Below are 15,447 nucleotides of genomic sequence, written 5' to 3' on the forward strand. Positions count from 1 at the left end.
GTTTTGACGGGAAAAAATCCAAATTGGCAGCACTGCCCTTGGCGAATATTACATTATTTTATGTGCAGCGGCAGCGGCATAACTGTGCGGAAAGCTAAATACATTATACACAAAGTTGCACAAGTCTCCGAAAGCTGCATGCCCTTTCATTCCATTCTTTATGAAACCTACTCTTTCCCAAAAAAGTTCTACATACATAATTTGAGATTCGATTACGTTCGAATCAAGCACCAATTCATTGAAGTCGTGACAAAATTGAAAAAAAAAAATCGATTCAAAATGGACCACTTCAGAAAGTCATAGACCGATGGACCAATAGAAAAAAAATGGACCAGACAGCAACCGTGCTTATAAGGTAATAGTTTTCTCTTTTTGAAGGTAATAGTTTTCTCTTGTGAGTGAGAAGATTATTTTAAAATTAGAGAGAATATTATTTAATTTGAGATTTTGGTTTTGATACTGATAACAAAATCCCTTTAATCTCCAAAGCTAACAAATTTAATTGATTACTTAGCAGCAGGAGTTGCTTTGTGGTGGTCATTCATTGAATTGGTCAATATTAAAGGGCCATACCAGTGTGACATATACAAAAAATCGATTTTTTATTTTTTGCTTATTCGATATTTATACTTTCAAAAATATCCTGTGAAAGCGGTAAGATCGTATAGTTTGAATCGTTTTTGAATGGCAGCGTTCTAAAGAGCGACTGCCCGCAGGTATAAGCAGCTATAGCCGAAACTTAAAACGCGTTTTTCTTGAAACGACATTTGTCAAAATTGCTGACATCATAACTCAACGATACATTGACCGATCGCCTTGAAATTTATACAGAGTATTCTTGAATATATTTACTATACAATGACTCCAATCTTTTTGATTGGTTGAAAATTGTCAATTTGGAGTAAAAAAAAGACCATTTCTTACCTAAAAACCGACATTTTTTTCAGAACTACGACATTTTGTCAATTTTTGGTCTTTTTCAAAAATCGTAGGAAATATACATATTTAACTTTAATATCCATTTTGATTTTTTTTTTCAGCAACTATTCGGCCGGAATTATGTCAGCAGTTAGGGAACTTTTTTTGGCACCACCGAAGATAGCATATAACTTCGTTATTTTTTAATATTTTTGTAAAAAAAAAAATTGAAAAGTAGCTGAAAAAAGTAGATGAAAATTATTATGTGCAAAAAACTTCGAAACAACCGATCGAGTACTTTCTTTAAAAAAAAAATATACGAAAATCGCCTAATTTTTCATGGGTTACACTGGTATAGCCACTTAAATTCTTGACAATATCTTTTGAATGTGCATATTATTTACGCACACTGTACGATAATTCTTGTTGCGTATGAGCGCTTGAAAATTTCGAATTGCTGCCGCTATTCACAAGCCTTGATTGTTGCTAACGACTGCACTACGTACTATATATGAACATATGAGTGTGTGAGTTCTTGGTTCTTCATGTTGTTGTTGCAATAAAAATCGTTTTTTTTTTACTAGTTTTCACAATTGTTGTCGTTTTATTAACGTTGCTATACGCGTATGTAAAACACCACGATGCAGCAACGGTGAACCCCAAACTAGTAGCGGATCTTCAACACATGGCACTTACTTTGCTTAGTGGGGGACGCACTCAAAACGGATAGTACAACAGCAATTGCAGTTTGGCAACTGTTGTTGCAATCATTTCATAGCTATTATGCACAAACACATGTACATATATATGGTCGTATATGTATACATATATGCAAACTAATATACATACGTACATATGTGTTTGTGCAACTGTTTGTGTTAATTTTGTTGCTTGTTTTGGCATTAGCGTTGGCGTGAACGACGTTAGCACTGATGACTAATCGATGTTTTCACCCGCTTTTTAATCACAACCTCGCTAGCCACTCTCTCGTGTCTCTCCTACGCCTCGCCATGCCTTGCATTGCACTGTTTTGCCAAGCGACTACAAGTATGCATATAATATATATATATATATATGGCTGTTTTCATGTGTGTATGGATGTAGTTTCTACGTGGTGGGTAAATAATTTGCACAACATTTGCTCATTAACGATTTTAATGATTACAACAAACAGTCGAAAACTTACATGGAAATGTTTGCGAGTGTACTGTTCAAATTATTTAATTAAAGTATTAGGAAGCAGAGATGAAATGCATTTTCTAGTTGAAATAATGGTATGTAATTAAATAATTTAGGTAAATATTTAAGGTTGTTACGAGCAGAGTTGCCATACACATGTACGGAGTTTCATTATTGTAAAAATTGGTTTGTTGTAATTGCATGTTTCGTTCTGCAGGTCTTTACTTAACCAGACATCTGTTGCCGCTTAGTTAATTACAACCTGTATCACACATTAGAAAATTATAAAAATCTGGAACTCTGTAAATACAAAACTGAGAAAATGGTTGTTTTATAAATGAAAGAAATATACAAGAAAAACCGTTAACTTCGGCTGTACCGAACACAGATGCATTTCTTTTAGTAAGTATGTGTTTAATCTAAAGACGTAAGAAAAAGTTATTAAAAAACAAGTAAGGAAGGGCTAAGTTCGGGTGTAACCGAACATTTTATACTCTCGTAATTTATTTAACTTTATCTATATTATATAATACACAATTTGACCCACATTTCGACATATATATTGTATAAAGTCCATTGAAAGTTGGAAAACAAAAAAAAAATATTAGGTTAGAAGCACCGAGGCCCTCGTGTTCGATATATGGGGCCTTAAAAACCTATGGTCCGATTTCGGCGATTTTTAGAATAGGGCTGCCACACTATAAACATAGTATTTGTGCAAAGTTCTGCACCGATATCTTCACTAGTGCTTACTTTATATATTGTAAAGTAAACGATTCAGATTCGGTATATAGGAAGTAGGCGTGGTTGTGAAGCGATTTGGCCTATTTTCACAACATATCATTTGGATGTAAGGAAACTATTACAAACCAAGTTTCATTGAAATCGGTCGAGCAGTTCCTGAGATATGGTTTTTGACTCATAAGTGGGCGACGCCACGCCCATTTTCCAATTTGTAAAAAAATCTGAGTGTAGCTTCCATCTGCCATTTCTTATGTGAAATTTAGTGTTTCTGACGTTTTTGGTTAGTGAGTTAACCCACTTTTAGTAATTTTCAACCTAACCTTTGTATGAGAGGGGGCGTGGTTATTATCCGATTTCTGTCATTTTTGGACTGTATAAGGAAGTGGCTAAAAAAAACGACTGCAGAAAGTTTGGATTATATAGCTCTATAGGTTTGCGAGATATGTACAAAACACTTAGTAGGGGATGGGGCCACGCCCACTTCCCCAAAAAAATGACATCCAAATATGCCCCTTCATAGTGCGATCCTTCATTCCACATTTTATTTCCATAGCTTTATTTATGGCTTAGTTATGGCACTTTATGTGTTTTCGGTTTTCGCCATTTTGTGGGCGTGGCAGTGGTCCGATTTTGCTCATTGTCCTATGGTGCCAAGAAATAAGTGTGCCAAGTTTCATCAAGATATCTTAATTTTTACTCAAGTTACAGCTTGCACAGACGGGCGGATCTTCACCCTGATCACTTTGGTATATATAACCCTATATCTTAACTCTTTTAATTTTGGGTGTTACAAACAACCGTTATGTGAACAAAACTATAATACTCTCTTTAGCAACTTTTGTTGCGAGAGTATAAAAAGAAAACATTTTAGAATTCTTTTTAGCCGGGTTGTTTGTTAGAAACATTAAGATTATATAGTTAACCGATCTGAACAATTTCTTCGGCGATTATATTATTACCTTAAGCAGTAATCCATGTCAAATTCGTGAAGTTACCACGTCAAATGCGGAAGTTTTCCATACAAGCCCTTGATTCCGATCGTTCAGTTTGTATGACAGCTATATGATATAGTGGTCCGATATCGTCAGTTCCGACAAATGAGCAGCTTCTTGAAGAGAAAATAACATCTGCAAAATTTCAAAACGATATCTTAAAACCTGAAGGACTAGTTCGTATACATATATACAGACAGACAGACGGACATGGCTAAATCGACTCAGTTCAACATACTGATCATTTATATATATATACTTTATAGGGCCTCCGACGCTTCCTTCTGGGTGTTACAAACTTCGTAACAAACTTAATATACCCTGTTCAGGGTATAAAAACGCAATGTTGATATTGCTCATGAGATTAAGATTATGATAAATATTGAAACATGAATATACATATCATATTTCTCTTGTCAAAACACTTTCCTGATATACTGTATATAGGTATTGTTGCGTTAAGCTTATAAAAACCATTGAAACCTTATTTTGAGGATATCTTTTATTTTTTGGGGATTGGATTTTGGACCACCTCTATTTGGCTTAAGAATTGTTATGCTTAACAGTATCATCTATCATCCAACTGTGCATAATTTTACCAGACTTAAAATTAAATTTCATTAGCAATATTAAAAAGTGGTAAACAATAGTTAAACCTATTAAAAGTGAACAAAATTATCTATGCTGAAAGAAATCGAATAAATAAAATGTATTATTTATGATTATTCACCATTTTGCCTTCAATTATTCGTGAATTTGAAACGCTCTACAGCAGAAATTTTAAACCCATGCCCAGGTCATTCTAAGAATATCACAGCAAGTATATTTGATTAATGAAACGATAAATATTAATTGAAATGAAAACAAGTTAAGAATATTATTCATGAATTAGCAGCATTAATATTTCATATTTAACATGTCTGTCTGACATCTCATATTATTTAAATAGTAAACTATATTCGTTTAATTTTATTCTATTCCTTAGAATTTCTCATGGGACAATATAATAACTTTTAATAGCGTTGAGATCTGGTTTAATGAGCAAAAAGTCTGCTTCTGATTGTTATTTGTTTGCCTTTGCTTCGGCATATTTCTCAAAAGATAAGCGCTGGTAGTTAGATTATTCTTGTTTTTGTTTATCAGTCAACTGAAAAAAAGCTTAAAATTGCGGAAACAAAGTGCGAAAGAGACGCAAATGAATAATCAAATACTGTGTTTCGCATTTTATTATATGTGTGTTGTTCTTGAATTGCCGTGTGCGTGTGTACGTTCCTTTTTCGTTTGTTATTCGTATTGTTATATTTGAAGGTCAACTACAAAACGCTCAACGCGCTTTCTAAATATTTTATTTTTCTCAGCTCTTCATATTGATTTGTTAAGGGTATTCAAGTAATTGGATATTTGCGTTTTGTAAAAATTTAGTACAATGCAATGAAATGTTAGAAAATTTATTTTGGAAATTGAAAAATAAAACCGCGTGGAGCGGAAAATAATTTTATTTTTGTGCATATATATTTTTTAATGCCTAAGGAGATCGCATACAAAGGTGGTCTAGTTTCGTCAACTGTTTTTTTGGTCTACTTGATTGTTCCGTCCCTGAATTCTGTTTTTAAACTTTTTTAACGATCGGTTGTAAAAGCAGTCCTGTCTTAAATTCACAAATTTTTAAGTTTGCAGAATTGATTGAGTTAACCAAAAAGTATTTCCGTAATTTTTTTGGTTTTTGATGTTACTCTACCGCTCTAAACGCATTTTTTTCTTTTGACAGCTACCCATACCGTTTTATGTCAGAAGAGTTCAGGAAAAATGTTTGCGTTTTGGTGTTTTCTGCGAAATTTTTTTTTTTTGAAATATTCCCCATTTGAAAGCAAATTATGAATGATCATTGTTTTGTTTTCTTATTGCCACCTGGGTTGAATTCCACTTAGACAGTGTTTCGCAAAGCATTGTTATTTATAATAGAAATTAAATGTATATATTAATATTACTCACACTTGTTTCAAAGATATATATTTAGCATATTCATCACAATTTGTAATGAAAATCAATATAGAAAATATATATAAAAATAAAGAAAATATAGTGTTTTACAACTAATTAATGTAAATTCGTTCTTATTTGACTAAAAATTATTTTTCTTCTTCTTTTTTTCAGGTAATTACCAATTGTGAAAACTACAAATAAAACTATCTATGCATACATATAAACGTACCAACCAGTTGGTAAGTTGAAAATTGTACCAAAATCTCGGTTTCGCCGTTTTTGTGCGGATCCGGCTTACGAGCAGTTTGCCGAGACACAAATAAATAAGAGCAAATGTAAATCGAATTATTTTTACGTAATCAAGACATTCAATACGTGTAGTACATGTGCGCACACGTATTTGTATTTTTATTTCAACTCGCGTCAACATTTTTTTGCATATTCATATTTCTAATAATAAGTATGTACACAGTCAATACCTCAACAACAGCTCCAACAACGCTGCTTACCTGTAAATCAAGTGAAAATTATCACTTTTTGAATTTTTAAATTCTTCAACTTTTATTACCAATTTTTAATTTTTTTCCTTCATTTTGTTTTCATCTTGTAGCAGCGACTTGCTTGCCAACATTGCACACTGCATTTCTTTTCGAAATTATGATTATTCTGAAAAATCACATTAGCGGCTAAAATAGATTGTGTGCCGACTGTCAACCGGTGCAGTTCTTGTTGTTGCTGCCGTGCTACAAAAACTGGCGCGAAGAGGAAAAAAGACAACAAAGAGAGATTTAAATTTTGGCTGCAAGCACTTCCGCATAGTTGAGGCATATAACTAAATATACATTTATATACATAAGTACGTTTCCATATATACTATATGTATGTATGTGGTTAATTCCAGTGCTTTTATAAACTGTCACTGTCAAATGAGAATGAAATCCGAATACTTTTCCTTTGAGTTAAGTGCATAAGCAAAGCGTTTGCTGTTGGCTACATGAGAAGATTGAAAATTTTTCGAGTTGTGTTGTATACAGCGGGAATTAAAGCATTTTATTAGAGAGAAATCCGCTTGTTTGCCGCCAAACACATTTTCACTGTACTAGGGCTCCTATTTTATTTCTAGTTTATAATTGTTGACTTCACGATTTTTAGTAGGAACGATTTTTCACACCATTTTTTCATAATTCTTAGTTTTTGGATTCGTTTCAAGCAACTTTTTCGAATATAGAAAATTCTTGCATCGTTAGATTTAATTGCAACAGTTTTAGCTCAGCAAAATGTTGTTGTTGATGTTATTCAAGCGAATTGTATAAAATGATTATATTAAATTTTTCATGGTTCTTCTAGTTGAATTTTTAAAGACACCGTAAACATTCAGAATCGTCGAAGGCTAGTAGACACAGCAGCCTATGTAAATAAATGTTTTCAGAGAAATTTCGTGCTAGATGATGCTATTTTCATAATCCATGTAGATTGCCCGAATGACAATTTTTTTTCCTTTTAAATGTCTTGCCACTAAACGCTGTCAACCATTGCATTGTAGCGACATCGTGACAGCGTCAAAATGTTAGCCCAGTTTCTTAGTGTCTGCTAGTAGTAGAATTTTTAGCTTCTTTGTATAAAACATTTAATTTTAAAAGAAGGAGGCATTTTTGGTGCTGCCTGCTCGGCAGTTCAGTGCTCCCAAATAGTTCTAAAAGAATTCCGTTGTCTATAAAATCGTACTATTTATGTATATGTATATTTCACTGAATGATTTTTAGTACTTAGATTTTATTCACATAAAAATTTATTAGCGTCACAAAGTAATTTCAGTCTAATTAAGAATCTGTTATCCCTATCTCTTTCCATCGTCAAATTCCGTGTTCTACTGATATTTAGTAATACGATTATACGCGGTCAAAATTTCGTTGTGCGAAGAAGCTCAAAGCAGAATCACATATTATGACTATGACTATGAGTATGACCACAGTACAAAAAAGAACAAGTCCAGTGGTTAGAAAAACCACTGGTCCACAACATCACTGCTAAATGCGTTTCGAGAGGCATCGACAAACCTCTCAGAGTAATGTTTCTACCTAATCTCCACACAATATATTCCTACACGCATAAAAATGTATTTAACAGGTTATGTTCAAAATGATAATGACAAAATACAGAATCGGTTTTAAAGGTTCAAAAGAAAAATTACTTAATTTGAGGAGTGTTCAGTATTTTTTTTTAATTTAATTTTTTTATAGTGAATTCATAATATTAATCTAATTTCAAACATCTCCTTATTTTATCCGAATCCAATTTAATAATCTTTGTAAGATACCATATATAATATGGCAATTAGTTTTTCTACGTTAAGAGATTTTGTAAGCACTTCAAGAGAAACAAACAAAAAAACAAATGAAACAAATAAAAAACTGTAAATAATGGGAAATCGCATCATTTCCTCATTTAGCACGAAAATCATGAAATTGGTGATATATCGTCGATTTGGTAACGCTGCATTATACTCGCGTATCTTATATGATAATTTTAAATAAAACGCAAACTAAGAGGTCTTCAGCTGTCATCCAGAATTTTATGGCGCTGTCTGCCTCGCGGTTGTTGGCAAATGCACTTTTAACTCTCGGTTTTTATTTCATTGGATTTGATTTTTCATTTTTGTTTGCGATTTCGGTTTGTTTTGACAAGTTTTATTATTATTGTTGCTGCATTGCTTGTCAATTTTCATTGCAAAACTTCGGCTTCGGCTAACAAGCGCGGCGAAATTTTTTGCTGTTAGCGGCGCCGTCGTCAACTCACTCAGCCGCCTACAAAAACAACAACAATAACTCAAACGCCAATATCTCTCTGCCATTGCACAAACGGCGTCCCACTACGCGCTGACTGTTTTGTCTGCGTCATCCTGCCCAGACGGCCATGTAGCATTTGTACTAGAAATGTTCGATGACTGTGGCATCATTCGTCAGCCCACTATGGCTGCTCTGGCCCGGCTTGGTTTGTTGTGTGACTCACGTCCGCTAACTTATGTATGTACTGAGGTACGAGTGTACTAGCGTCAGTTTGGAGTTGGCGTTTGATGTTGACATTTATGTATGTATGTGTGTGTGTTGTTTTGTATTTGCGAGTTTGCAATAAGCTCGTTTCGTTGCTTGTTAGCCAATTGTTTTATTTGTGTTGTTTTATGACACTCTTAAAATTTCCGTCTGTCGCTTTACCCATTTACAAAAGTATTCACACATGCATTCAATTGCATATTTGCGTTATTTAAGGCAATAGTTATGTGCTCCCTTTCAGATATTTCACTCGATAATATTGAATTTCAGAAACTTAATACATAAGTACATGTTAGAGTATTAATTAGATTTTTGTATATAAATTAGACACTTTCTTAGTATATAAACACTAATTTCTTTTGAAAGTTGTTTTGGTTATATACTTTAATCAAAATTCTATTACGTTCCTATATTAAAATTAAAGTTGTTTACATTTTCATGAAATTTTTCGAGTTTATCCATCTTCGGATATCTAGCTATCTTTAACAGCTTCATTGGATTGCAATTATAGTGCGCGACGACAATTTTTACAACTTTGAATTCTGAAAAAATTATGGTGAAAACACCCACATTTCCATGAACGATATATGTATATATCTAACAAATTTCTTTGGTATAATGTCAATATGAATGACCGCTTTGCTTGGCACGGGGAACGCATAACATTCCACGACCTCTTTTTGTACTAGCATAGTTTTTTAATCAAAATATTTGATATATTAGAAGCCGTCGTTTTGGTGTGGATACAGTTCTTCGCTGGAGCATTGAATTTGACTTCCAGAATTTTTGTATATGCCTCACCGTTGACTTTACCTTCAATTAAGTGAATCACTTTTAGTCCATTATAAGAAAAATAGTTCCAGATCATCCTGCTTACTAGCTTACATACCTCAGTTTCGTCATTCGATGGTTGAAGGACGTCGGTCGTTAAATCCTGTCTTTTTGAGTATGCGGAGAATAGTTGTTGCATCCACTATCACTCCTATCGCATCACTAAGGTCCCTTTTAATAACTGACGAGAATTTAAAGCGATTCAGTAGACAATTCCCACAACAGCTGGTTCTACGAAGCCGGAGTTTATCCGGATTTTATCCGGCCAAGGGCTATTATTTCGCCAATCTAACTCTGTTTGAATCGGTAAGTTTTATGTTTGGTTGTACAAGACTGGTTGTACCTGTCTTTTTTTTATGTGATCTGCTACAGTGGTCTTGCTGAATCTCACAAAGCTCGAAATTGGTTAGGAGCTGTGATTCTGTTGCGATTAGGCTAATATTGGCCCTTTAGTGACATCAGTAATTTGCCATCGTTTTGGCATATTTCTTTATATAATTGCACTTTCACAAACTTTGTACATACACAATTGATAAATGATATTTTATTGATGCAAAGCAACTCTTTATAACACTATCTATACAAAAATGGGGGCCAATACAATTGGGAATATCGAACTTACTCAAACTAAAAGTGGGTGCAATTACCTGATCGGTTTTTTATGCCCAGCACTGTATGTCCATAAGCATTAAATATATTTTAACATTTATTATATTGCGCTGATAGTAATTTATATGTATATTTTATGAGCTTTGTTAATTTAAAATTGTCTTTTTGCATTCACGAGAAATCTTTCTGTACATATGTACATATGTATTATTTTGGCCTCACTTCAACAAGCGAATAGAGTGTATTTAACGCCACGTGACTGTGCGAACGCGCTGTTTCGCTAGCGCAGACATCCTCTGCAAATATCGTTACCAGAAATAGTTATAAAATATATATATTTGCACTATATCCATATGTATGTATGTACCATACATTTATATTACTACGCTGTGGTCTTTCGAAAAATATATTATTTTAAAGTTATTTATTTGTGTTTTTGTTTTTCCGGCATTGCTGATGAGTTGAGTTCAATGCCCGGGCTTCCGGCGTCATTGCTGTTGCTCCGCTTGTTGTTTGTGCTTTTACCGTTGCCGTTGCAGTCCGCCGTTTGTTAGTCCGTTCAACCGAGTAAATGACACTTCGAATGACGTTTAAAACTCAAACTGACACACAAACGAACACACGCACGCACTCACCAAACGGATTTTGGTATTTTAGTTACAACAACAACAGCAGTAACCGTGAAGAGCGCTGCAAAGCAGAGCTGTTACGGTAGCATTAAACCCATAAATAATTCAACACCTTCGAGCGGCCTGAAAATTAAAGAAATAAATATATTTTGCTTTAAATTAAATTTATTTTATTTTGCACACGAGTGGATAGTTTTGGTAAACAAAATTAATTCCGTTGCCGTTTTTTTCTTGTTCAAATTGCATCAAATTGCTTTTGTGGTGTTTCACTGGTGAAAATCGCAAATGCATGGAAATGGAATGCATTGCGTGACATACGAATATTCTTTGCATTATAATTATGAGCGCACACATACATACAAACATGTTGTGGCAGATAAAGGGCGATGAGCTTTGCGAAAGTGGTGGCCTAGTTTGTGCATTCGCCCCCATTCGAGTGCACGAGCACTTGAGCGAAGTTTGCCTTAAGTGTAAACAATCAAACACACACACACCTACACATACATATGTACAATGGCCAAGTGAAATGATCTAGATCATCAGCACATGAAAACGAATAATTTATGCTTAAGACTTTTTTCTAGTTGGTTAGAGCAACACCTTAGGGCCGGTTTTAGAATGGCTAGTTAGCTGTAAGTAATATGTGCTAAGTGGTGGTCAAAGCAACATCGATAATTGATTTTGAGTTCAGATAAAAAAAATATTCAAAATTTTTGGAATATTGGTTTGTAAAGAGTGATCCATTTCTAGGTTCCGTACATTTTTAAAGAAAAAATACGTAAAATTAAATTTTAATGGGGAATGTTTATTATCATTCGAAAGAACATGCTTCGGCATTTGGTGGCTACGTGTCAGATGGTCCATCCGTTGAGTCCAATTTTCGATGACTCGTTCGAGCATTTCGACTGGTAACTGGTGTATGACACACGTGATTTTTTGCTGCAAGGCCTGAAGCGAAGCGGGATTATACCCACAGGAAAAAGTCTAACGGTGTGATATCACACGATCTTGGCCAATCGACCGGCCCAAAACGTGTAATTATCTGCTCACCGAAGTGTTGTCTCGATAAATCCATTGATTGATGCCATATGTGGAAAGTGTCGCCGTCTTGTTGAAACCAAATATTGGCGAGATCACCATAGAGCGAAGCGATGTCGCTTGGAAATGTCGAGCGGCTTCAGTTCTATGTTGTTTTTGTACGCTTTCAATCTAAGATCTCGACGTAAAATGCGCCAACGGTGTCAAATCGGCTGCTATTTTTTCTTTACTGCGTGCTGGACGTGGTCTATTCGATCGAATATTATCCAATAATGAATGCTGAATGTCCTCTTTTTGTGTAACTGTATTTACAACAATACCAATAACATGAATACGTGTAATAGTCTTCGATTACCATCGTCGGCAAATTTAAAAAATATGTTTACGAGAAAATTGTAATGATTGTTGTAATGAATAATGAAATTTGAGTATGAAATTTCCTTACGTATCCCCTAAGATCTCCTATTTAACTATATTTTTTTTAGCATAAAGTGGAAACTTTATCCAGCTTTTCATTTGAAGTCTATGCATATTGTACCTGTCTGTACTATTATATTTCCATAAACTTACTGTCAGGAAGTGCCACTTACAGTCTCTTTACCACCACACCCTGGCCCATCTTATTCCTCTTGAACGCAGTCGCCACATATTCGCTTACAATCAGTCAAGTAGTTGCCTTTTATCAATTTATTGAATGCAACATCAATAGGTAATAATACAACTTTTAATTATATCGACAATCGAGTTCCGGTACATGATCATTGCAAGCGTCAATTTCGTCAATTGCATGGACTATGGATCAATTTTTATTGCTGCAACAAAGTAATTGCAGCTACAATAGACAATCGTTGAAGTGATGTCGACAACAAACTTGTGTGGCAACAATATGTACACACGCACACACACACACATTCATATGCTTAGTGTATTTGACTTAACTGCTTGCCTTAGCAGCTGTCTTGTTTGTGGGCGCATTTTCTTTTGTGCGGCATGCAACACGAGATGATTTCTTTGCGATGCTATTGCAGCAATGAAATGCATATTTCTGCCTCCGCTTCGCATACACCCCCCCCAACAGACAAAACAGACAGAGACAAGCGTGCAAATGCAACGCTGTGAGTCGTGGCTTGTTGCCGTTGCATTGTTGGTGCCACGCGGACGATTGCATGCGATACCGTTGGCTGAATTATTGTCGATGTCGCTGCGATTGTTGTTGCGCTCGTTTTTATCGCTCTCGCTCCGTCTGTGTGCAATTATGCACGTTTAGCTATTTGTACACATTTATCGCCTTGGCAACACCGCTCATACATTTCAAGCGATATCGGCAACGGCATCGCTAGCGGACAGCGAAATGACAGCAACAATAACAAATGTGCTGTGTAAGGCACGAATCAGCGGAAAACGACAAACAACTGCACCGTACACCGTAGACCGGTGAGCGCGACCGCAAATATCGCCGCACGGACCATCAACCGCAAGCAGATAAGAAAGTTTTATAGCTGCATTTATCCATCTAACAGCAACTTAAATCAACTCAACACGCGGCTCTTGACTAACATCAGCTTCAACTCGTTGGCGATCGATCATTCTTGTTATTGCTTTTGTTGTTGTTGTGGAAAACTTCGCGGTTTTGTGCTCGTACATATCGTTATTTTTGTTTTTGTTGTGTTTAGTTTGATTGTCATAATTTGATTTGACGGCTATTTTAGCTATTAATTTTTGTTGTTGCTTTCCAAGCTGTGTTTCTCCAATTTCGATTAGGCTAAAATTGCCGTATTACTTTAAAATAATACAGTTATGAGCTGGCTACTGAAAAGTGACGAAAATATTAGAAAATAACGGGTGTTGTTGTTTAGAGGAGCGGTTTTCAATGAGCCAATAATTATTCGGAGTTGGTCTATTTAACAGCTGTTACTCAGTTTGGTTTATCATAATGATCAGATTTGCTAGATCAACGGACACTGCTCTGTATAGCTCGGTAACGGAAGTTGAGGATGCATTTGTGAATGGGAGATGGTATTGTGCGCCTTTCTGAGTTTTTAGTTTTTCGTTGAAAAACTGTCTGTACCAAGACATAAAGGTAAACAAGGAGACGAACTGGAGGATCAATTGGCAAAAAAGGCCGGTAGTGGCGGAGCTCTTCATTGCATTTGGTTGACATGACTTTAGAAGTCGTCTACAAGAAGAGGAATAGGCCAGTAGATAATTTCGTATACTTAGGAACCAGCATTAACACCGATAATAATGTCAGCCTTGAAATCCAACTCAGAATCACTCTTGCCAACGTGTGCTACTTTGGACTGAGTAGGCAACTGAAAAATAAACCCCTCTCTCGACGAACAAAAACCAAACTCTACAAGTCCTTCATCATTCCCATCTTACTTTATGGTGCAGAAGCGTGGACGGTGTCAACATCCGATGAGACGGCACTAGGTTTTCGAGAGAAAGGTTTTGCGGAAGATTTATGGTCCCTTAAACATTCGCAACGGCGAATAGCGCATAAGATGGAATGATGAGCTGTATGTGTTGTTCGACGACATAGACTTAGTCTAGCGAATAAAAAGACAGCGGCTACGCTGGCTGGGTCATTTTGTTCGAATGGACGAAAGTGCCTCAGCTCCGAAAGTTTTCGATGCAGTACCCGCTGGTGGAAGCCGAGCAAGAGGGAGACCCCCACTCCGCTGGAAGGACCAGGTGGAGAAGGACCTGTCTTCACTTGATATTACCAATTGGCGCCAAACTGCCAAAAGGAGAGATGCGTGGCGCGCTGTTGTGGACTCGGCTATAACCGCGTAAGCGATTTCTTCGCCAGTCATGAAGAAGTAGAAACAAACTGGGACACCGGCCTAGGAATCTACTCGTCGGATCAGTGCCGATTCTGTGATCTAGTAGCGGAAACACTTAAGCACTTACTCCTGAGCACTTAGACTGTCCGGCGATCGCGTGAAAAAGTAGTCAGGTAATTGGGGGTCAGAAAATCCCAGCGAGACAGTAACACTATCAAAGTTTCAATAGACGCAGTGCGTTCCTCAAATAGTAATCTTGCTCGAAATCACACACATAATGGCAAACCCGTATTTCTACAATAAAACTGAATCCTTGGCCATAACATTAAATTATATGTTTTTTAATTCTTCTTGAAACTGCTGCAAAATTAAATACATTGTATATAATGTAAATTTTGCAAAAGTAAAAGTACTTGAGGTGTCTTTGAGAACGAATGCTTGCGATTAATTAGGGATGAATACATATGTATGTATACGAATATGTATCAATGGTTTTTACAACAACAAACCTCTAAGTGCAGCACTAAAACTTGTTTTCCACTATATAATAACGCATAAAACCTATATTAATCACTATTAACGAATCGCCTTACTCATGCGTTGACAAATTTGTGGAAAATTTTTAACTGATAAAAACGTATTACTGCTTAAGCGTCTACTTTTTTTTACAAAAAATGTTAATATGCGC

At 35.5% G+C, this 15,447-nt stretch overlaps 1 protein-coding gene across 5 annotated transcripts in view; it reads left to right on the plus strand.

Annotated features, from left to right (window-relative positions):
* LOC105214412 (homeodomain-interacting protein kinase 2) overlaps window positions 1-15,447 on the plus strand; it is a 78,554-nt gene that overhangs the window by 26,837 nt on the left and 36,270 nt on the right. The gene's annotated exons all lie outside the window — the stretch shown is intronic.

Source organism: Zeugodacus cucurbitae, chromosome 4, assembly GCF_028554725.1.
Source record: "Zeugodacus cucurbitae isolate PBARC_wt_2022May chromosome 4, idZeuCucr1.2, whole genome shotgun sequence".
In the NCBI taxonomy this organism is placed as follows: Eukaryota; Metazoa; Arthropoda; class Insecta; order Diptera; family Tephritidae; genus Zeugodacus; species Zeugodacus cucurbitae.